The sequence below is a fragment of the Cheilinus undulatus genome, linkage group 10 (assembly GCF_018320785.1).
Source record: "Cheilinus undulatus linkage group 10, ASM1832078v1, whole genome shotgun sequence".
Lineage (NCBI taxonomy): Eukaryota > Metazoa > Chordata > Actinopteri > Labriformes > Labridae > Cheilinus > Cheilinus undulatus.
In genome coordinates this window covers 23,937,263-23,964,809 of record NC_054874.1, presented here as the reverse complement: position 1 = coordinate 23,964,809, position 27,547 = coordinate 23,937,263, and the positions used below count along the sequence as shown (strand labels likewise).

General features: G+C 39.8%; 1 protein-coding gene across 1 annotated transcript in view; it reads right to left on the bottom strand.

Moving 5' to 3' along the window:
- LOC121516215 (bifunctional heparan sulfate N-deacetylase/N-sulfotransferase 1-like) overlaps positions 1-25,962 on the bottom strand; it is an 86,475-nt gene extending 60,513 nt beyond the window's left edge. Inside the window, exon 1 of the mRNA XM_041797359.1 lies at positions 25,796-25,962. The gene's annotated coding sequence lies outside the window, so the exon portion shown is untranslated. The remainder of the gene's footprint in view (positions 1-25,795) is intronic.
- Positions 25,963-27,547: the final 1,585 nt, after the last annotated feature.

Genomic DNA, 27,547 nt, shown 5'->3' with positions numbered 1-27,547 from the left:
CATCTGGAGTGTAAGGACCTTACATTTATGAAGTGGAGTTTATATTTTGTATGTTATTGAATTTAATCACGTTAAAACCCCCTGAGTCTCCCCCATGGCAGAATGGTTTGACCCACACTGGAACACGCCTGTCAATCACTGTATTCACAATCTTTCCATTCATAAAAAGGTTCATTATTTGTTTTTTGTGAAGAAATGCTGATCTATAACTAAGTTCATGATTTAAAATGTTTGACAAAAAAAAAAAAAAAAAAAAAAAAATTTGTTATTTGAAAGTGTTTGTCAGTTACAAAGTTTGATAAATCAGATGGCTGTCACAATGATGTTTAATGTCTTTCCTTTTTTCCAAAAAGCTTTGTGCTGTTTAGGGGGTACTTGGCTGAAAAAACACTTCACAGGGGGCACATGACTGAAAAAAGGCTGAGAACCACTGATATAATGCATACATGAGCGCAGTCAATTTAAACATTTTATTTTGTATTTTATTTTATTTTATATTGTGTATTGTTGGAATGAAGTGCTTAATTAATATTTACATAATTTTGTACTTGATTTATTATTTGAAGCATTAATATTAATTTTTGCAATTGCAATTGATTTTAGTGAGGTTGGTACACAGTCATAGCCATAAATGCAATGGTACTAATAATTGGCATAATAATTTCTTTCGGTGTTTCAGTTTTTGGTTTTTGGCCTTGGGTTCCTCATTTTCGTTTTTTGGGTTCAGCCAAGAATTTTCAATTCGGTGCATCCCTAGTTTTCAATTAAGGTGTGTTGGCCAGATGATGTTACTTACAAGCATCAGTTAGCATAATTCCCCATTCCCTCTGCTTGAAGGAGGCTGTCTGCTCTGTTAGCCAAGGAACGCTGTGATTTAGGCTGCTGAAACATATTCACTTACTAAAAATATTGTTCAGTCATTAGTTGGTTTTAAAGATCTACACTACTTTCATATATAAAAAAATATATATAGTTTTTTTTGCCCAGCGCTACAAGACTATCAGCCTCTGTGGTGCTATTGCTTTGTAGGGATGCACAATATAATCAGCCTGATATCAGAATCAGCAGATATCAAAATTTCTGCTGGTACTTCAGCATATATCCACTGTAAATTTTTGGCACTTGTACTGATACATTTTTAAAGTTAGGCTGGATGAAAGGACCTACACTACTTGAGGTCTTTTCTTTGTTCTCAATCTTTGAACTTTAAAGTGTGTTTTATGTGCTTAAGTCGGTTTCTTTGTTCATCCTCATACATTAAAATGTGTTCAAAGGACTTAAGTTTTAGGGTTGAAATACATTTTTAAATATCAGTATCGATATCAGTATCAGCTAAAATGAATCTGTAAATATCGCTTATCTGATAGTGACAAAAAATCCAATATGGTGCATCCCTATGCTATTGACAAAAAATGTTAACATACAGCCCTGATACTAAACAAATTTGTCAAAAATGATCTGTTACAGCAATAGTAACAGCTTAATATTAATGTAGATTCACATTATGTCACAGCATTGTTGCTTAGAAAGCACAATTGGAGCTCCACAGAAAAGCATTGCCAGACCTGTACATGCACAGTTCTAGCCCATAAACCATTTTCTACCTACGACACATACACTGAGACGATCACTGTTATGCCTCTGTGACATTCATACTGAAGGAGAAAGGGTGTAAATGTCCAAACCTTGGAATCTGCATATGGCTTTGACTCATCTCCATCTTGTACCTCATATACAGCTGATGTTTTTGCTACCATAATGACTTTATCAATATGTTTTTGTTTGTGGATGGTCAGAGTACAGTAGTACCAAAACTCTGGTCGGCAATTCTTCTCAACAATTAAATCTATCTAATTTACATGAGAATCCGTCATATGTGGGGTCGATCACATTTCTAACATCTGTAAAGATTTTAAAATCATTTACTGTTGGCCAGACTTTACGTGAACAACATGGCAAACAGTGTGATAAATACATGCTCTGTGTGCTTTGATGGAGGTCAATACTGGGAGCTGAGCAGTGTGGATGACATTGGCAATAGGTCGTAATCTAAAACTAAATCAAACAAGCCCTGAGGCAGCTTTAAAAATAATCAAAGTATGACTCTGCAAGATTTTTTGCTGGCATAGGGCTTCTCAACCAAAGTGGTGTGTGACAGCCCGCAACATAATCTTAATATATTATTTGATCCCTGGGCCCCAGAGCGATGGAGTCATTTTGCATTACAAGCTCCAGCGAGAACAGTTGACCACTCCTCACAAGAGAAGACTTCCAGGTCTCATGAGGACAGCGCGGCACAGATGAGGTTAATATGGCTGTCGCTGTTAGCCAGAGGGGAAGAGAGGCAAAGACGTTATGAGAGAGAAACAAAAAGGGAAAACGGTTTCACTTGTGTTTCCTTTAGACTTCAAATTACCTCCTCTGCAAATGGCGAGGAAAGAAGCAGCCCACCTCCTCCCGCCTGCCCCGCTAATGGTGTTGTCTTTTAAACCTTTATCACTAATTCATTACTTGTGATTTTCCAGCAGCAAGAGCTGAAGCTTTGTCTTCTGTCTAATTGAGAGCCAGTGACTTCGGGCCCTAATCTGTCAAACCTTCTAACAGCTTTTCCTCTCAGGCTGATGAAGTCAAAAACAGCATTATTGTACCAGTAGGTCATTTGCTTTGTGCGCAACTTCAAATGACTTTCAATTCAGACTCAGAGATGGAGATTTGTGGAGTGGGGGGAAATGTCAGCCTGGTATGGATGTTGAGATTTCACCCTTTCATGAAGTGAATTCTGTGATAAGGTTGCATGGAATAAAGAATATATATCCCACACATTAGAGGCAGGTTTCTGGAGCAAGCAGGGCCAATTTTATAAAATACCTTTCAAAAGGGGAAAAAGCCATTTTCTTTTGTGCACTACTTCAGCCTCATCCCCTCTCTCACACATGGAAGTCTAATTAGCTGTGTCGTATCCCTTGATGACTCTGCCATTTCCTCTCGCAGGGAAGATTAACCACCACAACACTAATATCAGGCTCCACATCAACACAATTAGGTGCAGAGTGAAATGTGAGGCATGTCGTCACATCTCCCCGGCTTCATTAGGACTTACCGTAGAGACGCTTCTAGAACAGACAGGCCGCTGCGTCTGCAGGTACATGAGCTGCTGAGCAGGTGTGCGTCGCAACTCTGACTGTCGCCATGGGATGTGGTTAAAACTTGGTCTAGATAGCACAATGCGATCGGGTTCATTGTCGGAGGCCGAGGCTATAAAAAAAGCTCAAAGGCCACTTCCAATTAAGGACAGACTCCTGTGGTGTTACCTTGACTTATCTGTTGATTAGTCAGCGGGGGTGTACCAGAACATCTGCCTGCTAATGAAAATATCTACTTCTAAAGACTGAAAATACTATTCTGCATTGTCATGTTCAAGTAAGTCTGACAGTGTAATCAGGGTTGTTTTTAATAATAAGGGCTGTTTTTAGTAATCAGGGTTGACTTTTAAGCCCGTTTTCAAGACCGGCACTGAGAAAAATTAATACCACTTTTTGCACGGACAAAAAAATGAAAGGCATGTGAGTTTTCTCGGTACACCAGACAAGGACTGAATTTTCTGATTAAATATTCTGTTGATGAAATGTCAAATAATACAAGACAAAGAAGTTTTTTGGTCATGAACACCCAACTTTGATTATTCTGGCATACTAGTATTTAAAGCCTCAGAGTATTTCAGCAGGTGTACTAAGCTGATTCTAATTATTAAAAGGGAGAACAACATTTTTGTCAAGGAAGACCTGTCAGAATTAGGGTGGGCTGTTCACAGCTTTGGCAACTTTGTAACCGTGAGGTTTAAAGACCTGGACTAGTGTTCCACAACAGTACCAGGTTTATTCAAACACAGAGATTGATTTATAATGACAAAGGGGGTCTGGGGATCCAACACTTAATTTCCAGCATTTTGGTGAATATTTATGAAAAACTTCGTGGTGGGAGTTCAGTTAAAAATCCATTGTCATTGTAGTTGGTATTTCGTTTATAAAGCTTATATTCTAGTTAACTTGAATTTGTTGTTGTTTTAGATGGTTGTTTCAAAACTCAACAGTTTCATATAAAACACAAATCAGTCTGTTTTACTGCTTCAACACATAAAAAAGAAAAACTATTTAAAGCTAACCTTACATAAAGTCAAACACTAACTGGTATAATCTGCAGATTACACCAAAATAAGGGGATTCTGTTGATTATGCTGCAAAGGGTGCCTTTTAAACTTTTGTAGAATGCTAGCTCTACCTGTCTTTCTCACTGCATCAGTGACTGACATGTTTATAGAGCTTTTCAGAGGGTTTGCCTTGTTTTTGTTGTTCGATCACTGATGCTGTGCTTATTACTTCGTCTATAAAGCATGCAAGTGTCTCTAGTATGCCGGTGTCAAATTCAATCACAGCAGGGGGCTGGATTCTGAATTTAGGTCTAACCGGAGAGACAAAATTCAAAATCCTGAGTTCAGAAGGTAAAAATAAGAGATAAAACTGTAATTTGTGTGTTAAATGTCAAAATATGGGATTTAAAGTCAAAGTTAGGAGTTGAAAAGGTATAAACTTGGGGGAAAAAAAGTCAAATTATGAATTAAAAAGGTCAACATGACATAAAAAGTCAAAGTAATAAGTTTATTTTAATATTTTGACTTTTTATCTATTTTTTTTCTCTTTATTTTTCAAATTTTCATGACTTAACAAGGATATTTAAAATTATCATGGTTAACATTCTTATACTGGAGGAAATCTGCAGACCTCACACTGGTGGGCCAGCTATAATTTGATATCAGGGATACACTGATCCACTTTTTTTCAGTTTCGATTCCGATAAATATGTGCTAATACCAATACTGATTCCGATATAGATTAGATAGATAGATAGATAGATAGATAGATAGATAGATAGATAGATAGATAATCTATATCTATATATCTATATATATCTATATAGATATATCTATATATCTATATATATATATAGATCTATATCTATAGATCTATATATATATATAGATCTATATCTATATCTATATCTATATATATATCTATATATATATATATATATCTATATATATATATATATATATATATATATATATATATATATATATTTATCTATCTATATCTATCTATCAACTATATATATATATATATATATATATATAGCCCGACTGATATGGGATTTTTGGGGCCGATGCCAATATTGGGGGCTAAAAAAAGCTGATAACGTTATATTGGCCGATAACTGGTATATTGGCCAATATATGAAATAAGAACAGTGATATACACAGGATTTATACTGTACATGTACACAAATTCTTATATTCCTATTATCTTTGTTTATTTGACAAGGATGCAACTTAGACGATGTTAAAATGCTGTATAATAGTATTTGTTAAGCACTGTGTGTATATATATATATATATATATATATACAGTGCTTAACAAATTTATTAGACCACCTGTCATATTTGTCTCAAAGACCATCCAGCACCATGAAGAGCTTTAATGCGGACTCTTTCATTTTCAGTTAGCTCTCCACGTTTTACCATTTTAACAGGAATGAGGGATTTCAAACTGAATTCACCCAAATTTGAGCCGGCTCACTGGGCTTCTCTGAGAAGTCAGAAATTAATCAAGCAAAACATTCAACCACTAAAACTATTTTTTCTGTTCAGGAATGCAAGTAAGTAACTATAAGTTGACATATTAATCAAGAAATATGAATGTACTTTACTATTTTTTCAGTTTTTTTGTAAATCAGTAAATCTGAAAATTCATGGATAACAATATCAATCATATTTTAGCATTAAAAATATCAGTTCTTTTAAAGAGCCTTTTACATATTGGTGTCTTAACCATTGCAGAAACATAAAAAATAATTTTGGTAATTACCAATGCTGTTAATTTAGGGCAGCTGTGACATAAACCTTACTTTGGTTAGGGTTGTCTAATAAATTTGTTAAGCACTGTATATGTTTGTTTTGTTTTTTTTTTGTTTGTTTGTTTGTTTGTTTTTTTTTTTTACAATTATTATTGTTGTTGGTATAATGTGTGAGGTTACCTGAGGCTGTAGTAAACCACCCAGCTCCTCTTATTAAAAAGCAACAAAAAAAAAAATACAAAAATGAATTGAATCAAAATGTATCCCAGACAAATTTATTTGAACTACCAGTAAAAACTAAATATCAACATTACCAAAAAAACAACAACTGAGTATAAGTTATAAATCCCTGTCTATACTGTCTTTAATGAACCTCCCGCCCCTACAGACCACTGTAGCTTCAGTTAATGGCTGCAGCCTTCCTCTCTGACCCTTCACAGGATGTAAACAATGAGAACCTCGGCGCAGGCTAACCTCTTAGCGTGTAGGTGGTACGACCTACGACAATTTTCCAAAGTAGTAAATGGAATAGAGTGGTATGTGGGCTGTTGAGGGTTAAGCTCACGTATGACTACTCACCCGAAGTGAAAAGAGGCCTAATATCAAAGCACGATATTAATCTGCAAAGAGGAACACAGGCGGGCGGCGCTAGCTTTCAATGCTAGCGCCGCCCATTATCAGGCTAACGTCACGCCCACTCTCCTTTGTGTTCTCTCATCTTTAGACTAGTTTTGACTATTCTAAATACAGATTTACATTTAATCTACTAGGTAGTTATACCGCTAAGAACATCCTAACTAATACTAGCTCAGTTACACACAGACTATCTCGTGTTATACTGCGGTGCGTTCATAGTCTACCGCAAACTGTGGGATGGATTTGGATCGGCGCGATCAGTCAGATATCTGATCTATTAATTACGCCCATATCAGACCCGATACCAATATTGGATCGGATCGGTCCCATCCCTATTAAATATCTTACGATTTTGCGGGCCATCTTAAACTGTACCAATGGACTGGATTTGGCCCCCGGGCCTTGAGTTTAAAGCCCCTGCTCTAATACGTCAGAGCATTGCCATAATGAGTTAAAATGCTGATTTGTTAACATGAAACCGCTATTTTCTCTACAATGCAAGAAGCCATGGCGCTTACTATGGATTTACTGGATATCGAGGCACATTGATCGACTGAGAGATGCAGACATGAGAGAGTCAGTTTAACTAATTATTCACATTTTTTCATCATATCACTGAAGCATTTAGTGACAACATTTTGCATAGAAATGTGGATGTCAACCTGCAGAAAGGATCGAAGGCATGCGTGCTAGCACTGCTAATGTTAGCTGCACACTGCAAACCAATTTTTATTATAGTGTGACGTTGTTTACAGCGGTTTATAGGGTGTATTCATTTGACTTTAAACTAGTTGGCTAAACACAATTATATTTTACGTTCAATCAGATGGGAAATAAATAACATGCCTATAGGAACATCATTCATTTTTAAGATTTTCAGTTCATGAAATCCTAAGTCAATAATGCTTCATTTCACCAAAATATAACAAACTTCACCAAAAATGTATGTACAAAGTTCAACTGAGTTTTAAGGCAAGCATTATCAAAAGGAGCTCATACTTTATGTGTCATCCAAATCCTTTCCAGGAAGCAGGAACTTTACAAAGTCAGGAAAAAGGGAGGCATCAACAATCTGACAGGGGATCTGCTGAAGACAATCCATTGTTTCAAACTGTTTCCAGATGCTCCATATACTCTAAACTGTTGCATTTCTGGCCTCGATTTGTCATTCTTTCAGTTAATCTCTGGGCTTCCTATTAGTCCTTCTAAGCCAAACAAACCCCTCCACCCAAAAGCATCCACAGTGAGCGAGTGAACTTCTGAGCCCTCTGCTTGGGTTTGTCCTCTTTAAAGAGAAATCTTTTAACTTCTAGAAACACTCCTTAAAAAAACACTACTTAAGAAAAAAAAATCCACAAATCCCTGCAGACCTTTCATGCTGTTTAATAAACAGCTTGTTTATGCCAAGGATGCATTTCTAAAGAGAACACTGAGTATTTTTTTCTTTTCAGTATCTTTTGGCAGGTTTATCATCAAAATTACATGTAAGGCTTAAAATACAGAAATTTGAAAGGCAGAAAGGAACTTCAGCTCCATGATAATATAATGCTGAATATTTCCCCGTTGGACCATTGGTAAAGCATAACAAGTGCACATCTAAACAGCAGCACATTAAACCGGAACTTTGGAACATCTCCATTAAAAACACATGAACTTCAACACAGCATCGCTGATTTTACTCTGCATGATAAATCACATATGGAGTATATCATATAAATCAAAAACAATTTGGTCATTCATGAAACAGTTTTGATTGTTGATTTTTTAAGCCCTTTGAGCAAAATCTATAAAAAAGATTATTAATAGATAATTTAATAAACAAAAACAATACCAACATAAATTAGGGAATAAGGTAAAATGAAGAGTAAAATAAAAGGTGTGACACAAAGTTTTCTGGTAAAAAATTAGTCTTAGTTAAAATCAGAGATGGTCATGAAGTTCACACTAGGTTTTTTAGATTCTTTGTTTTTAGCTGACAGTCATAAAGGGTTGAAAAAAGCTGCTGACATAAATGACAACTTTCAGGGCCAAAAACTGCTATTATCAAAAAACTTTACCAGGAGGTCAGATTAGGCCTGAGTGATGGCCTGGATATGATATCATAGTATTTTTCTTGCCTTTGACGGTAACGGTATTATATCGCGGTATTGCATTATTAATTTTTATCATTTCTATAAACCCCCTTCTCCTCTTAAAACAAGATTTTGATTGCATATTTATGTCCAAGCATAGGAGCACAGAAAAAAGACTTGTATTTTTAAAATGCATGAGCAGCGCTGGTCTAAACTCACGGCAAATTCGAGTGTGGGGGTTTCTTGTTATGGAGGTGAGTTTGGCTGATTGATCATGGAAACTATGGTGGCTACCATGATAAGACACCTTCGTTTTAATAATAAAATTTGAGAATTCTCTTGCTTTGAAAACTTTAGGACATAAAAGAAACTTTAAGACCTCAATTAAAAAAAATACATAACATAGGGATGGTCACTTTCAAACTAATATGCTTCAGTGTAAAAATTCTACATATTGCATCTTTAAAGTGGTACTACTCTGCTCTTCCATGCATTTAATCAAATCATCACGGACTGTAAAATGCTTCCTCATTGTTACTAGGGATGCACAATATTATTGGTCTGGTATCAGTATCGGCAGATATTAGCTTAAAAAGGCAAATATCGGTATCTGCAGACATGAAAATTTCGGCCGATATTTACATCCGATATTTTGCCTGTGTATTTCAGCATATATCGAATGTAAATTTTGTCCATATATACTAATAAATTAGTGGAGTTTTAGTCTGAACCAACAGACCTATGTCAGGTGAGGTCTTTTTCTTTATTTATCCTCATTCTTTAAACTTGAAAGTGTTTTTTGAGGACTAAAAATTGTTTCCTTGGTCATCCTTAAACCTTAAAGTGTCCAAAAGGACTGACATTTTTTGTCCCAAAAGGGTATTTAAATATCGCTATCGATATCAGTATCAGCTAAAATGAATCTGTAAGTATTGGCATATTGGATATTGGCAAAATTCCCAATCGTGCATCCCTAATTGTTACCATTTTCTTTCAGCCTGTTTAGAAAATTTCCAAAGTAAACTTCTCGCTGATTCTTCCAGGAAATGGCTCTTCACATAAAGATTGTTCCTTGAGGCATTAAATACTTGAATCTAAATATAACCAGCACAAAGCTCAAAAATCAGATCAGACATCTCTCTTTAGTTTGGAGTCTACGCTGTGTTTCATGTGTTGTTTTCCGGCAGAGTGGGAGTAAAAAGATGACTGTGTTACCATAAAGTCCTGACAAAAACATCCAATTTGACCTTTTTAAGTTATTGTTGAAGGATCCTTGCGTGATGTTTTCATCTCGGCCCTCAGACCACCAAAAGGGGAACAGTCTCATTCAGTGCATGAAGAAGAGACACAGGCAGGAAGACAGAGATATCCTTCTGATTGGATATGCTGTCAGCTGACATTAGAGCACACAGCAGATATTTACAGATTTCTGGAAACATCTGTAGGCTCATGGAGGACTGTCAGGCAGCCAGGGTAAACAATAAGCTCACTAGCATCTCACAACCCTATGCTAACCAGTCCTGTCAATCACATGAATCAAGCTAGCGGCGGCAAGTCAGATGTGGATGAAAGCAGACTGTTTTCTTGCTACTAACGTTCCAAAAGCCCAGCAAGCCAAGCGGCAGCGCTACATGAGCAGAACGATACAGCAATTAATGGCAAAAGACAAAGTAGAAAGTTTAGGACTCAAAGCAGCAAACAACAAAACAAAGAGGCATTCTGCTAATTGAGATGTTTTGCTCAAAGAACACCAGCGGCTGATCATTTAGCACTAGCTTGAGAAGCAAGTTCAAAAAAATGTGTAACGGAAGAAGTAAAAACGATGAGAAATGTGCCACTGAACGTGGAAAAGCAGAGAGGAAAACATGCAAAGGGGAAAACAAGAGAAGTAGAACAGAGGAAATGTAACAAAAGGCAGCAGAACACAGTCAGAACACAGCCGAGCTGAGCACAACACACCAGAACAGGCTGTAATTGTGTTGTGCGGGACTGACCCCGGTGCATCCCAGCAGGCATTGCATGATGAATGGGCCTGGCGATGACTACATCCCACATCCCTCTCCCCCCTCCTCTGCCTCCCCCTCACATGCTCTTTTCTCTCCCTCTCTTCTGTCGCCACTATTAGTCCTTCTTCTGTCCCTCCCTTCGCTGCTCCCTTCTCCCCTCCTTTCCCCCAAAACCGCACTCTATTCAGCTGCTGCCATCCCACAAGATTAATTTGCATTCAGTGCACTTAGTCCTCGTATTGTGCTCTGACACAATGACATATTACAGTGCATGGCACACCTATTAAACATATATTGTAGCTTGAGGGATGATGATTTTTCTGCAAGATGGTTATGATAGAGTACAAATACAGCAAGAAGCACAAGGGCAGAGCATGATCGGTTCCGAATACAGAGACACTCTGACACACGAGTCACAGCAGAATCATTACAGGAACAGTTAGATAACCTCGATTAATGATTCACTAGACCCAAACTAATAAACTGGGTCAGATTGTGTTAGCAGCAGAAGCAAGAGCAGCGAGACCTTCAGGTTAGGCTGTGTGAGAAGTAAGAGCAGCAGCAAGCGTGGAGGGAGGGAGGTAGGGTGCTAGAAAAAGAAAATTAAAGAGGAAAAAAGGCGATAGAGGTGTTGGTGTTACTCCACTATGGGCCCCGAGGATAGAGACAGTAATGCATGGGAAATGGGCTTTCTTCCTCCAGCTTTCTTTTCTCCTGTTCTCCTTCTATGGTTCCATCGTGCCCACGTCCGAAGGGAGCAAATTTAATTTGCGGCAGCGTCTCTTGCCATCGCCCTTTGTGCCTCGGGATAAAAGAAATGGATTCTGGAATTTAAAAAGATGAGTGAAATAAAGAAATAAAACAGGGGCACTCAGGAGAAGGCATCAGAGACAATAGCACAGAGGGTGGCAGAAGAAATGAGAGCAGGGTTTGAGGGGTGCAGACTTTGTGTGAGGGGGGTGGGAGGGGACTTATGTGGGCCAGTTATTAACTGTATGGTTATCATAACCTGGCTCAGAGGCCTGGCCATCTGGGGAGGCCATAGGGTCACTCAAACAATCACATCAGATCAGGCTGCTGATAGAAGCTACTGCTGACGCTATCATGCCCAAACATGAAGGTGGCTGAAGGGTTAACAACCCATTACCTCATCCTACTGCACTCCCTGGGGAGACATAGTGTGGGGTTGTGTTGATGTGTGCGTCCTCCTTTAGAGCCCAAAGCGCACCTTTGGGCTCTGACTCAACAAAGGGGAGTTTGGCAGAGTGACATCACCAGAGAGACTAATCCATGCTGCATGCAGGGAGGGAAATTGGAGGCTAGGGTGAGGAGGAGACTGGGGAGGCTGTGGACTACATGGGAGTCACATTACTCCCCTCCAGCTCTTCTCTACCTGTCACATGAGCACTTTGAGGACTCAACAGTAAAGCCAGAGTCTTGACAACTTCAAACGCCTGCTTTGCTGGGGCAGATCAGAGGCAATGCAGGGATAAAGGCAAGAATAGAAAAAGAAAGAGGAATCTCAAAAAGCAGCTGGACTGCTTGTTGTAGGATGACTTCAGTTTCATTTACAGGTGTTCAAAAGGCAGTACCAGTATCAGAGTTGACTTCTAGTATTTACTAAATTTAGTTTGCTCATTTAGTGTCGCGGTCCCCTATCTTTTTTGCACCACAGACCGGTTTCATGAAAGACAACACTATGGCGGGTCTGCCCTATGGCAGGGCTGAACGATTTGGGAAAATAACTAATTGAGATTTTTTTCCCCTAATATTGCAATTTAATATGTAATATGTGAAGTTCCTTAGCTCATGTATTTCTCAACAAACAAGCAATTAATCATTCTACTTTATAACGAACAATATCTGGTACATGAAAGTAGGCTGAATAATTATTAAAGGAATCATGACTAAATTTTTATAAGAAAAACATACAAAAATGAGAAAAGTTGGATCTTTTTGCAAACTACTCTAAAAAAATTGGCACGTGAATGTTTGCATGATGTGTAGAGCATCTCTGCTGCAAAAAATGTTTTAAAGTGCTATTTTGACACAGATTTTAATTACAGTTAAATTCTTGCACCCTCTGTGATTTGAAAATTGCTGTAGGACATATTTCAATTGACATCATGTTTTTTGGGATACATAAAATGATACAAACTGCTTAAAAATAAACACGATGCTGAATAAGTGAGAATCACCTGTCACAATAAACCCATTTTTTAACTCAGACTCCTGGTATTGTCTTTTAAATGCAGCATATTTTTTTAGGCTCTACTTCTGTCTCCTCACAGAGCATCTTGGCATGTGTCAAGAAGTCTAAAGACTCAGTTGGATAATATTTGTAAATATGTTTATACTTAAATTTTAGCTTTAGATGTAAACTACATGTAAATATCAGTATCAATATTGGCTAATTTTATTTCGTAAACATTGGCAAAAATCCAATATTATGCATCCCTATCGTTAGGCACTGAAGCGTTGAGGAAAAATTGTATCCATCAGTATTTCTAAAAAGTTGCTGTGAGCGAAGAGAACGAGAGGAAGACTACAGCAATGACAAAAAAAGTGAGTGTTGTTGTCCTGTTACTGAAACAGAGCAGTGATATGGAGATATAAGATGTTATTTCCTGTATTTTTTCACAGCAGTTTTGCGCTAAAGAAGTTGGAGATACACCACCACACTTGCGAAGGCATGAAGGAGGATTCAGTATTCTTTATCACTCTTGCTAAAGATGTTTCTCTGTCTGCCTACTGTGTGCCTCTCAGCCCTGCCCTCAGTCCCAGCCTCTATCCCCGCTGACTGTTTAATTCAGCAGTCAGCAGATATGTTTGATAACGTCTCTGTAGCGTGTTGTAAAGATGCATGTGTTAGTGTCTGTTACAGACAGATTGTTGCTTAATGTTGATTAGTGCTGAGTTCATGGTGACTAATGTTGGCTCCTTATTATTATATATCAAAGAGTAGGATCTAGACCTGCCGTCTTCAGTAAGTGTCTTGAGAAAACCTTAGTTATGAACTGGTGCTAAACAGGAAGTGACTGACTGAGAGCAGAGGAGAGACAGCAATGTCTCCTGGTCTTTTAGTTTCCCTTTACATCCCAGGAGCAGACTGATGATTGTTGTTTTATTACTTTAAATGAAAGCCAATTACTATTTAGTGAGTAACGCTAAAATACAGGTTGGAAACAAAACCAAACTCATCAATTTTGAGGGTCCAGTAGATCACTTTTGTTGTGATGGTACTGAAACAGGTATGAACATAGTTTGGTTCTGACTAGAACTGTATCATAATTTTGAATCCTGGTATGGCAACAACTCTATGTACAAGGCAACAAACACATAAATATATAAAGTTTGGTGGGAGATCCAGAGGTAGAGCAGCTGAAGGTTCTAGACCTCATGGTGGTCACTGGGGCTGGTGAAACAGAGCAGTAGATGAAGGAAGGAGACCTAAAAGTGTGGAAGGGGATGCTGATGTGCAGGAGGTCAGAGCAGCACAAAGAAAAGAGGTTAGAGACGGCCTTGAAGGTGAGGGGCAGAATCTTAAACATCAATACAGTAACTGACGGGGAGCCAGTGAAGCTACTGAGTACAGAACTGATGCGTTTACTTTATAGAGATGATACAGATTAACTAGTTGAGGTTAAGGAATATAACAATTATTTGGTATTAACATGTTGGAGACAGTTGAATTAAGTTATTTAACAAAGAGCACAGCTAGACCTGCTTTTTTTGTAAAGTGTCTTAAGATAAAGTCTTATGAATTAACCCTGAAAATAAAGGCTGATGGATAGATTTATTGATTGATCGTGAAGCATATTGTGAATAAAATCTGCTATATAAATAAGTTATGGTGTGACTTGACTCATTCATGTCATTAGCACCATGCCCCAATAGAGCCTTGACCTTTTAACATCAGCATTTGGCTCAGGTGATACAATAACGGCTTCATAGATGACAACTAGGGCTGAACAATTAACCCTCTACTTTTTTCCATCCATTTTTGTATCTCCTGGACTACTTTGATAAAAAATAAGTTTGTAAAAAGTCTATGCTGTGGTGCGTGAGAGGCGGTCACGTGACACTGCCCCATCCAATACTACATGGATGCACTACGGAGTAAAACTCAAACTGCAGGGAGGCGAGGGGGGGGCTCACTTTGAGCGTTCCTCTTTCTCTCTGCACATCAGGCCAGTGTTTATATGAGACATATGATCAAGGTAATACATATACAACGTTGACCAAACATAATCTTGTCTGGGCTTCACTAGAGGTGGTCGGTAAACCGGTATTAATACTGTCACCAGTACAATTTTTGCCACGGAATGGATTTCTGCAACACCGTCATCACCGGTTTAAATGCCTACGTTGTGCTGTGATGTACGCACAAGGCATATCTGCTCTTACAGCTGGCGGAGCGGGTGATTTGTGACAGACAGCTCAGACTAAGTCCAGTCAATAGCACGTTCAGCTCTAGTATTACGTGTAGCCAGGTAACTAACCGAATGTCACCTGCTCTTGCCGTTGAAACTAAGCTTGGTTAGCAGGCAAAAGCACGTGTTCTTTCCTCTCAAAGTTTGACGGCTGTACCGCAACAAAGTCAGTGTGTCGTCTCTGTAAGCCTACCTGGGGCTTTAACACAAGCTTTGCTGCTTTGGCTGGTCTCAGTTTGTCAAGAGCCCAGCGCTGCAGCTCTCCATGTTACAACAGCTTAAACAACTGTTTAAAGGTCTATTTTAACTTTTGACTTTCTTTTCTAAGTCCACAGTGAGTCAAAGATCTAGGCTGGGATGTTAAATGAGGTCAGAAAAGCAGCTGTAAACTTGCTGCAAAAACTCTCTGGTAAGGCAGCCAAAGCTAAGCTAACTCAATGCTAAACACACCACTTCCGTCAAGCCCTTCACAATAAAAGTCTGCAGCTGTTATTTTTCTGAAACGCTTTTATTGTGAACACCTTCACCAGAAAACGTGTTCATATCATTAGCAGCTTAACACACCTCATCAGGATAGAGATGAAATGAGAAACTTGGAGTGCAGTTAGAAGTAAACCTAGAGACTTAAAAAAAAAACAAAAAACCAAAAATGTTTCTGTGTTCCTATGCTTAGACATAAATTGCCATCAAAGGCTTGCTTTAAGGGGAAAAGGGGGTCAATAACACTTGAATTACGATTGAAAAGCATTATCTCTTTTTAATTTTGTAATACAGTGATATCATACAGTTACCGAAAAAGGCAAGAAAAATACCATGATATGATTTTTAGGCCATATCGCCTGGGCCTAGGCATCACACATTAGTAAATGAACCCCAAAGATATCTAATTATAGAGATCGGTGCCATCCGTGATCAATCAATCAATAGGTGCACAGTGGTCGCTCTGCATCTCCCTCTCTGTACAGACTCTTTCATCAGGTCTTTCCTGTAAATGCATCCTCTCCTGTTAAACATCAACTTCTGCCGTTGTTTAGTTTGTGAACGTGCAAAGAAACTCCGTCAAGTTCCCACGTTGATTCTGATCGTGATTTAATAAACATCAAACTTCCTCGCGCAGATCTGCTATTTTAAATCGATTTGTGGGTGAAAACAAATAATGACGACTATGGCTATGATAGAAATAAAGCAGAAACACAGTTAGGGAGAGTAAGTTAGCAGAACAGGTGAGAAACAGGTGAGCTGCTGTGTGTTTAGCCTATGATAAAGGGGGGGGCAAGACAAGTTTATGTTAGTTTAATTTTGTGATAAACACCAATAAAACAGATACCATTAATAAAGCTATGATTACAATAATCAACCTCAATGATAAAGGTTTTTTTAATAACAGACACAGATAAAAACTTAAATCATTATCTTTATTATTGCAACAAGGAATATGATCATTAAAAGGAATGATCATTTTGTGACTTTTTTCATATAAAGGTTAGTTGTAAAAAAAAAGTCTGTGGTAGTTTTTGGTATAATATCCTTGTTGATGCCTAATTGTAACTCATGTCAATGTGAGTAACTAATGTCAATGACAGTATTTAAGGAAATAATATCTGTTTAATCTTGAATCTTTATCAAGAGTTCAGAACAGGAAAATTCACTTGAAAATGGCCAGTCAAACTGGAATCAGCACCACTCTGGTTTAATTACTGCAAGGGCACAAAACTGTTCAAAGAGAACAGAATTGTATAAATTAAGCCACATAACATTTTGTTCTGGAAGCACACAAGACTGATACATTAAACTTTATAATATACAACATTTCAGTTATTTGTTGTAACATTATACAAATATTTAAAGCACAAACCGAGGCAAGGGGTGGAATAACTGTTCATTGACCGTAATTGAGGAAAAGACCTCAATTAATCGTAAATATGATTTTTGCCATAATCACCCAGCCCTACATAAGAGACACACCGGTTATCCTTGATTTAAATGTCTTTTTTGCTGTCTTCTTTTCTAATCCACCTTGACTTGCTCTATGTCTCTGGTATTTCCAGGTTGACGCGCCAGAACACTCTTAACAAAATAACTGATTTATTGAGTAGTTTGACCCCTGCAGAAATGCTGTACCATGTAAAATAGACTTAAATTGAAATGCACTGAAAGCTGCCCCCTTTGGAAGGGAACCTGGTTATTATTTGAGTATTCATTGTAGATCCCACTGCAGAATTGTTCGAATCAAATGCATCGTGGACAAGATTATTTTCAACACACTGTCTCAAATACAGATGTAAGAAAAAACTGACTTTGTGCAGAAATCGCAAAAACTCATATGCATTAATCATATTTATACTCTTAATAATCATCTAATATGTTTCTCAATTAAAAGAGAATAATGACTATAATACTAGTTATCAAACTGAAATTGCATTATTAGTAAAAATAATTGCAATTCAATGGTTTTTTCAAAATTATTCAGCCCTAATGACAATTGTTTCGGGACTACTGTGTCTTTCCATATTGACCATTAATCATATCTGGGGTCAAAGCATGCAAAAACAACAAAAGTCAGTGTTTCAACATTCTTAACATGTATTCTTCATGCTGTTTGCTTCAGATAAGAATTCTGTATTGGCATATAACCAAGACTAGGAATTTGAATTATGCATGGGGACTGGAGATGTAAAAATATAATTGGAACATCTGCAATTTCACTATCAGATTCTTGACTCAAGTTTATCCTCTGCAAAGTCTCACAGTAAACGAAGAAAAAAGTGGGCCTCCACCCGGTCCATTGAGAGCCAACAAGCTCTGGTTGAGTTGCAGGCCATTATGGAGAGAAAACAAATGCAGACCTCTGGCCATGCACAAACAACCCGGTCCAGACACCTGTGTTCCATTCAGAGAACATATCCAGCCACTTAACACTTCACAGGAGGGGCAGGGTGCTGTTTGTGTTTGCAGGCTTGCACACCCACTATGGTTCTTTTAGTTTTGCTTCTTTACCAAAACACCCGAGTCTCTCTATGACGACCAAATGCTTGTGGCAGTCCCGCTGAGAGCAGCCAGCCGTTACACCAACTGACCACCACAACTGACCCGCTTCAAAGCTACACCCTCTGAATTATACTGCCCAAACCCTGGAAAAACAAAGCTCATTCATCCTGCTGTCATTTGCGGACTCCAGTCGTCCCCCTGTCTAGGTTCCCCCAGCTGCATCTCGACTGACCTCAGGGTTGCCAACACCTGTCCCGCACAGACAGGGACACCCACACACACACATACACAGCTCTACCACCCAGGATAGATGAAAGACAGCAGGCCAGGCAGACACGGCACCGCTGTGGATCAGTGGAGGGCTACGCTCTGAGCTGCCAGCAGCTAAACCTCAGGGCCGGCACCATTACAATTCTTTCCGCAACAGCAGGTCAAAATGGAGAGGAGGTATGCGGTCCGCTGTGGTCAGTTCGTTACAGTGGATTCTCAATCCCCTCGATACAATTTAATGAATTGAAATGGCAATGACCCATAACCCTGGCAATGCGCTCAAAGTTTCTACCCAAAGATTAAGCTTGCTAGGCTGAGCTGGTTACATGTAGCAGAGGCCGTCTGCATGTCGAAATGCTTTGTTTGCAGCAAAGCCAAATGCACTCACAGATGGGAGCTGACTGGACACCAGATGACTCGCTGCAGTGTGGTGGTGCAGTCTGCTCTGGGGCTGGGAGGCAGGAGGGAGAGAGGAAAGAGAACAGGGGCAATGGCCACCAGATGCCCTGCTTAAGTTTAACCCGTCCTGCTGTCCTGGTAGGATGCCATGATGCTCCAGCCTGCTCTGATGTTAAGCATCAGGGCTGTGAACAGAGAGTATGTTTAACACTCAACTGCTTCTCATGTTCAGGTGCTGTCCAGGCCAAGTACAGCCTTTATCTTCACAGGATAACAAAGGAAACTACAAGGTTTGATGTGACCTTGTGTAGCTGCTCATTTCTCCACCCCTGCAGTATCACATCTCGTTGTGATAGCACTGCAAACAGAAACTCAGACTGGTAAACACACAACATGGTTTTCCAGACCGGTATCAGGTCCTCTGTATACGTTTCAGGAGGAAGAGTCAAACAGTGCAAGCAAAAACAGCGCCAGTTTATAAGGTATGACACAGACTGAACTTTGTGTTTGTCTTATCTGTTATATTGCGGCTTCAACTTTATGCACATTATCAGAGGCTGCAGCTTGTTTCCTGTGCTTTAATGTAATTACCTCCGTGTCATGCCGTGTAGATGTTTCTGTTTGGCTAGTAGGCTGCTTCCTTAGGCCTAAACCTGCCATGAGCAAGAGAGAAAGGTGGAGTAACAGAGATAAAGTGAGGAAAGGGGGCACTGCCAGTGTCAGAAAGAAGTATAAAAGGAAGAAATATGGTGTTATTTTGTGATTCTTTAATGGAGGAACTAATAAACATGCCTTACCCTCAACAACAAACCCAAGCAAGAAGGGGATAGATTTTGTGCATAGTACATTTGATGATGAGTATTGTGTTTATATGTGCACTGCCCTCTATCAGACATGCCGCTCTGACTCCACCATAGTTAGTAAATTAAAAACATTGGTTAGGTCTATTTTGCATCTGTAAAAGATCTATGAGGGATGTTAGCATCTGTTACAGCCTGACAGGGAGTTCAAGAGTTTCAGGCGCCCAAATTTTGTATATTTTGGTGCTGTGGTACTAAAACAGGTATTGATATCGTATTTGATTATCACTTACAACACATCAAAGTTAAACATTCAGCAAATACATAATGCAAAGTATCACGATATGTATTCATCAGTACTTTAAGTACCAGTTCTGATTTAAATAACAAGACATGGTGATGTAAGTGAGGGTTATTAGTTGGGCCTATAAATAACTATACTAATACGAAGAAAATATCGATATGGAGCTTCATAAAAATTAGACAGTCCAGACTTCATTTGGCCATTGCTGTCCATTCCACCACAGACCACAACAAACTACTCTGACAAAATAGCTGACAGTAATACTCCATAGAGAGCTCAATCTATGAGTCTGTAGTAACGGTCAATTTTATCGGCGCACCGCTGGTCTTTCCTCATACATCCGATCCATTTTCATGGCTATGTTAGCTGTGATGGTGGCTTTTATTCCAGCTCGACAAACACCATCATTTTGAAGAAGCTTTCCCCTTTCAGAAAACAAAGAGAGCATATCTTCAGTCATGGATTTTGTCATTAACAGGCCATTCTTCACCACCCTTGTATCATCACAACTGACATGTGCTACCCGTGCTAATAGGGCTAAACGTTTGTTTGCCTTTTGAGTGATTTGTTCATTGAGCATTAAAGTAGTTGTCGTAAAGCCCTGCTGCTCATCCAACAAACACGTTACTTTCAAATTTGGCACCATTTACAATAGAAATAAACAGACTTTCCAACTGTATCAGATTTATTAACAAGAAGCATTGTTACAACTAGAAATAATCCACCAAACCATCAAACAAATTTCCTTACTTTTGTGCTAATTTTATATTCAGTAAGACTGTTGCTTCCCAAAGTGTGTGCTGAGTCCCAGAGGTGTAGATTGGCCACTAGAGGTCATTTATAATCACTTAAAACCCTGAAAATTCACACAAAAAAACTAAATCATGTTTTATGATCATACTTGATTACATGTGATTATTTATCACTTTTTTACATTTATTATGTCTGATTCAACTATGACGCTCGCTTACCAATTTCAAGCATTAAAGTGTCTTCTGAGGCATAAATGCCACTAGGTAGGTAGGAGTTATTTTGTTCCACAAAGTACGTTTACAGAGATGAATATTAGAAAACTACATTTAATTGACTTTGCAGGTGCCTGATCAAAACAAAATAACTGGCAGTGGCTCATTAGTTGCACTTAGTGTCCCCACAAACACTTACCAAGTAATGTTAATGTTTCTGAAAGCCAAGCATTTGCAGTGAAATTCTGTTTATGAACTAAGAACATGAAAGTAAATATTTGCATCTCATGTTAGTGTTGTATAAGGATTTTGGCAAGCCCAAGATGATTTTCAGGTGTCAAACTGAAGTTTTGGAACGGCTGAGTTAGATAAAGCCAGAAAGTTGGTTTACTCATGCAATGCTAAATGAGCTGAAATACACTTGCACTTCTCGTTTAACAGACTCAGGCTGCAAACTACCTTCTATACAAAATAATGGTAAGCAACCTGACTCATGCATCAGTGTGGGTGATCACACACTGAAGTTATGCTGTAGGTGAGAGTGTGTGTGGTAACTGTGGAGTAGCCAGACCCCACTGAGGCCACCAGACAACTGGGTAAACATACACACCCTCCACCCTCCACCTGTTAGTCCCTCCCTGCACTAACAGTGGTTAGCTCTTAGCAGCAAACTATATATCCAGTAATATACAATGCCTGAACTGTCCTCTTCATCTGTTGTAGTCAGAGTGCAAATCTTGAATCAAGTGCAACATGTGCAAAGTGTATTGTTCAGCCATGGCACACATATAAACACACACATATACCTCTAAGTCTGACAAAGAGCCTTCCTTATGGCTTAATGGACAAAGGAAAAAAAAACTCTAATCATATCCGATGACTGATAGCACTTATGATGAGGACGGGGGTTAGAATATCCCGCAGTGAAGTGGTGCGTTCCCATTACTGCATCTCTCCATCTCTGGAAATGGCTTCATTAACAGGCTGGTGCTGAGAGCTCCCTTGCCGAGTGTATGAACGCACTGCACCCCGAGGGTCCGCCAGAAAGGCTGAGGTGAAGTCCATTAACACTCGACAGCTTGTTTTTTGACCACTAAATAAAACAGGGTATTTTTCCCTGAGTCTGCATTATAAATAGCCTTTAGCTTGAGAGCTAGTGAGAACAAATTTCCGGGGTTTGGAAAAACTCCACTTCAAGAAGGAAATTAAGCCAATAGATTGGGTTTCGGATCACAGGTGCTGATCTACACACAGGTGAAAATGTCACAGAGTTCCAGACAACAACAGACCAGGAGAGCAGCATCATGCCATGTCTTGTCAAGAGTTGCAAAGCAGGACTGACTAACTTTTAAATTATTTTTTCAGAAGCGATTAAAGGGCTGATCCTTGTTTTTCACTGCCAGTTTGGGAATCATCTAAAAAAGAATGGAGTAAAATGCACCAAAAAACATTTAGTGTATTCCTCCTGACACTTGGTCTGGATCAGTGTCACCTCAAAGTCTGTATCTAAATGGTGGGGAGTGGGCAGGTGGGGTGATAACAAGAGAAGAGCCGTAAAAGCGACGCTGCTTTCTTCAGGGAATAAATCCATATCTCACATAACCTGTCCTGCTTCTCTGGCATACTTCCCGATCCCTCAGGCAACCCGAGCTGGCTACCTCTGAGCCTATGACATAGCTCTTTACTTTCCCAGCACTTTACACTCCAATCGTGTGTCATCTGATGAAATGCTACACCCCAGTCACCATTATTCGTCTGGATACAGGAGCCTTTGGAATGTATCAGATTCCTGCCTCGGGGGGCGAGCACCTTGGAAACATGGTCCGACCTACCTCCACCAGCTAGCCTCTCCCATTTTTCCTTTCTTACCAACTCTTCCTCTTCTCTTAATCTATCTTTCCATCGAGCAGGATTCCACCAGAGGCCGGCTTGATTTACACCGCCTCATCGCCCATCTGACATGCACTCACATTTTTGACGCTTGTCTCACAATAGGAGAACATGTGAGGGACAGTTTTAGACCTGTTTTCCAGCTGTCGTCTTTGTGATGGGGTTACAATAAAGAGGGTAAAACATCACAATGAGCGCTCCCCTTTGCTACAGATGGGTCACACTGCCTTCCCCACTTCAGAGCAAGCACCTAAGCTCCTCTAGAAATTCAAATTAGAAACTATTTTGCTCAGTTCAACAGTAATACAACCACTCTTAACCTATCTCCCCTCTCCAGACAGCAACAGTTATCCCATGCACTGCTCAGAACTGTAGTATTGAGTATCTGAGTCAGTGGCCTGCGTAATTCAGTCTGGGGAATTATGACAGTGGAAAATCATTTCCCCGGGCCGGGGATAGGAGGCCATGGCTAATCGTTCAGTAATCTGATCTGCCTGCATACTGTAGTCCACCGCGCCGCTAGCCTAGCCAGCCAGTCACACATGTGGACACCCCCAGGGCCTGCCAACTATCTGATGGAAGCTAACGCTATTCAAAAACAACTCTCCAGGTTTTCCCGAGGATTACAGATGCTATCGGATCATTTGCTAATACCGGGTTTGCTGTGCTGTTTGAGATGTATTTACTCTGCTCCTGCTCTCCAATACCCCCTCACGATAGCAGAGCTTAAGCCAAAAAATGCCACAGCCACATTCCAGGCGGAAAAAAGGCACCAATACAAACTACTCTACAGGCTACAATGCTACAGTCTGAGCATATTAATCCGAAAGCCTGACTTAATGAGGAAACATCTGAGTTTGTCTGTCAAACAGCAGGCATTTCTGGGGATTCTTCCAATTGTAGATTCCAGTATTTAGTGGAGCCAGTGGTGTTGTAGTAGTATATGAATAAGAACCATAGGGAGCAGTACAGGGCCACAAAGCTGTGCTTTTACCCAGCATAGAGGCACAGGGGGACTTGAGTTTTGGAAAGATGCCTGGCTTTAGCTCTGCTCAAAAGAGAGGTCTGCCACCCTGCACACTGAGTGTGGATACAAGGGGCACTGACATGGAAAAATACAAGAGTTGGCATGTAGTTTGGCACTGCAGTTTCCAACAGTTACCTTGTGTAGCATTAAATAGTATAGCAGCTGTGAGTCACTGCAGTACGATTAATCCTCTATGTAAAGATAAGAAGAAATAAAGCAGTGATTGACAACAAACATTCAGATTTTCTCTCTTACCTATCCCCATTCAAGCCTAAAATCCAAAGTGATGAATCGTCTGTGATCATGCCTCATTCTGATAAACAGCCAAACACCGTCGGGTGACTTGATCTGTCACATACAGTCATGCCTGCAGGATTTTTAACAACCTCTGTGTGTAGGCATTGTAACCCAGTCCCAGCATTTCACAAGCATATCTAAGTGAAGGGATGCTGATATATGATCAAATGGCTGCGGCGGCAGTGGCAGCCTTCATCAGCTGAAAGCGCTAGATCACAGCATGTTTGGCAGCCAGTGGGAGCAGTCAGATGGAGGGTTAGAACAACCAGACAAACAGTTGGCACAGATAAATAGAATGCAACTTAAGATTCAGCTCTCCACAAATTTGACAAACAAATGACAGCAAAAACACTCTTTTTTATTTAATCTAATCTGCAGATGGAATAAGATCTACTTTTTTTTAACAAATGATGGGTGGAGAATGTGATAAACAACACATGGCTTGTATTGGGAATTACAAAATGTGAAGCATTGGTCAAATAAATCTCATGACACCAGACACGAAAGCAGATGAGCATGGCTTTTCGGTTACAGTCGCAAAAAATGTCTTCTGCAACTGAAGAGAAATGCAGGGAAAGTCCTTATGACTTTGCCAAACACATTCTGAGCGTGAGTCATTCTCCTTTAGTAATCTCTTACTCACATTATGTGCACGCTGGCACGCGCATACACCCCAAGGCAACAGATTTCAGGCAGGTCTGGACTGCCCCTTTTTGCTACAGAGCCCAGTCAAGTGTTTATAGTATTTAATAGATGCAGCTATCCAGGCTGAGACACACTTTTGCTCCATTTTACACAACAAAGGGTAACACAGCAGAGAGATACAGTACAGACTTTAATTATTCAAGAAAAGACGCTGCAACACTGGAGCATTCTTCAACTGTAACACCTACACAAAATAAAACACTCCAATTGGATGTGCTTTTTGACAGTGCATCCTACCGGAGTATAATAAAGCACAGGCAAACTTCACCTTTTTTCCCCCTTAAAATTTCTGGTTTAGACAAAATAGTAGAGGAACAATCAGCCAACACATGATTCCTACAGGTAGCCTAATGCATCCTGTGTCATAACACAGAGCCTGCCATCACTGCTGATAATAATTATGATAATAATTAACCCAAGTTCCCTGAAATCATTTGGACAAATTGAGTAATGCTGAGTGCATTCCCGCGTTGATCTTTTATTCGGCTCTGTCATGTGCAGTGCTATTAGATTAGGAGCCAGACAGTCCCATCGACCTTTAATTATAATTTGCACTCAAAATCGTTTGGCCTTTTCTTTGCCAGAGAGACATTAGACCGTAAAACATGTGGGTTCGTTGTTTCATTGTTGCATAAATTTTTAAGCAGACTTATAGTTAAGATCATTAAAAACTCTACATATAGTCCAACGGTGGCTTCAAAGTTGTAAAAACAAGTTAGTGTCTAATTGCTGGTACCGGGCTGCATTACGGTATCCGTCTGCATAAAGGAATTCCGATATTAAATCACAGAGCAGGGCAGCCGGACACAGCTCTATCCTGAGTACAAACTTCCCCCCGACCTGCTTCTGAAAAAATAACCACCTTTCTCTACTGCCGCACGGTCGTGCTGAAAGCTCCACCGAGCAACCCTACACTATTTCGCCGGGGCTTTATGTTTCCAGGCGGGGGGAGTGAGGCCGAAAACTGGCCTCATTCTCCGTCTGCGCCAGACAGCGTTCACTAGCCTGGCCTGGGAGCCCGAGCGGCGGGGCTCTCGGTCGTGTACCAAACATGTGCGAAAACACAACACCGAGACAAGGGTGCCGATTCACTCACCTCGTTTTGGTCTAGGTGGGTTTGGGAAAACACAAACCGGTTGAAATGAATGCGGGGTTGAAGCACGCTGGGCGCATGTCGTCGTCGTCGTCGTCTCGGTTTGCTGTTGCCGTGATGTGGAAGCGGCACAGCGTACTCGGCTGGGAGAAATCGGGAAATCTGAGAATGCCCCTCTCTTTCTGCAGCTCTGTGCACCGCCGGTGGCCCATAACTTTCGGTAGGGGGCGCCAGAACTGCCCATGTTTGCCTCATATATGCGCATACATGCATAAACTACATACCTCCTCAAAGAAATCACTGTGATTATGTATCCTGCAGGGGCTTATCTGGATCCGTGCTGTTCTGTAGGTTAGAGAGGCCCTGATATATGTGTAATAATGCTAGAGATGGGATCTAATTTAAAATGATAGCAGGATTATCCTCAAAGTTCTTGTGATTCATATTACTTGAAACAGGAGCACAGGGGAAGTCGTGATGATTTTTTAACAGTCACCACACAGTGATGATTACACAACAAGCGCCCATGCAATAAAGTTTTTTAAACCTATAAAGTAATTTGCATCAAGGGGCAATGAACTTTTAAGATAACTTTTAGGGTGAACTTCATTACAGATTTAATGTTTCCTTCCTTGAATCAAATATTTTTTCATGTTTGAGTGGTTTATCCCCATATGATATCAATGAATTATGTGAGCCTACAACAACTAGGTCTACAGTCAATATAAAATACTAATGATCATTCTTTGGGACAGCTGTGAGGACACCTCTGTGTCTTCTGACCTCATGACTTACGAGGTTTGTGATTTTGATTACAGAGCGGCTAGATTGCAGACAAAGGCCTTCTTCAAAAATAGCTTTGGCAGTCTCATCCACGTCACATGAGGGATGAGATAGGGTCACACGACTTGTTAAGACAAGAAAGGTCAGAGCAGAAGATTTACTAGGTGTCCCACCACTAAACACAGGGCAGGACACAGACTGTGCAACCAGCAGGGAAAGCAGACAGATGAAGAGGTTTAGTAGAGATTTTACTTAAAACTTTGTTTCTAATATGGTCATAGAATCGGTGTTACCTATCTGATGAGCACAAGGCCAGTAAATCCAATACAAAGTATTTCACAGAAGACACTAGAGGTGTTTCTCCTGGAAGACTCCCTAAAAGTAGAGCAGACTTTGTTGCGTAGCCTCCTGGAAAGCAGTGCTATAAAAGATTTGCCAGCTCTTTAGACCTGTTCTAATCCCTGTCCTTTGACTCCAAGACTTCACCCTGACCTTAACTAAACATTAGGGTCTTAATGCTCATCCGTAATCTCAGGCATGCTTTGCCTCACTAATTGGAGTTTCACACAGCAAAGACACACTGACCTGAACAGGAACAGGTGGATAGTTAAACTGTAGGTGGACTACACAATTGGCTTATACAAGCTCACACACAGCAGTCAATCAATCTGTCTGTTTGCCACTCACTACCACAAAAGTATTAGGCCTGGACTCTTCAGATAGCATAGCTGTATGGAGGCTTGCAATGGGGAAAACAGCAAAAAAATGCTGCCTAAGTATACATAACAGCCATTAGCCCAAAGTCAGTTTTCAATCCGCTTCAGGTGGGCTGATGTCACAAGGTGAGCTTTTAACACACCACAGAAACAACCTTTGTTTATAATTTCCACAACAAAGATTTGCAGGAATAAGACATTTGCTGTTTTAAAACAATGAAACATTATTTTTTTAATCAGAAACACTGTATATGAA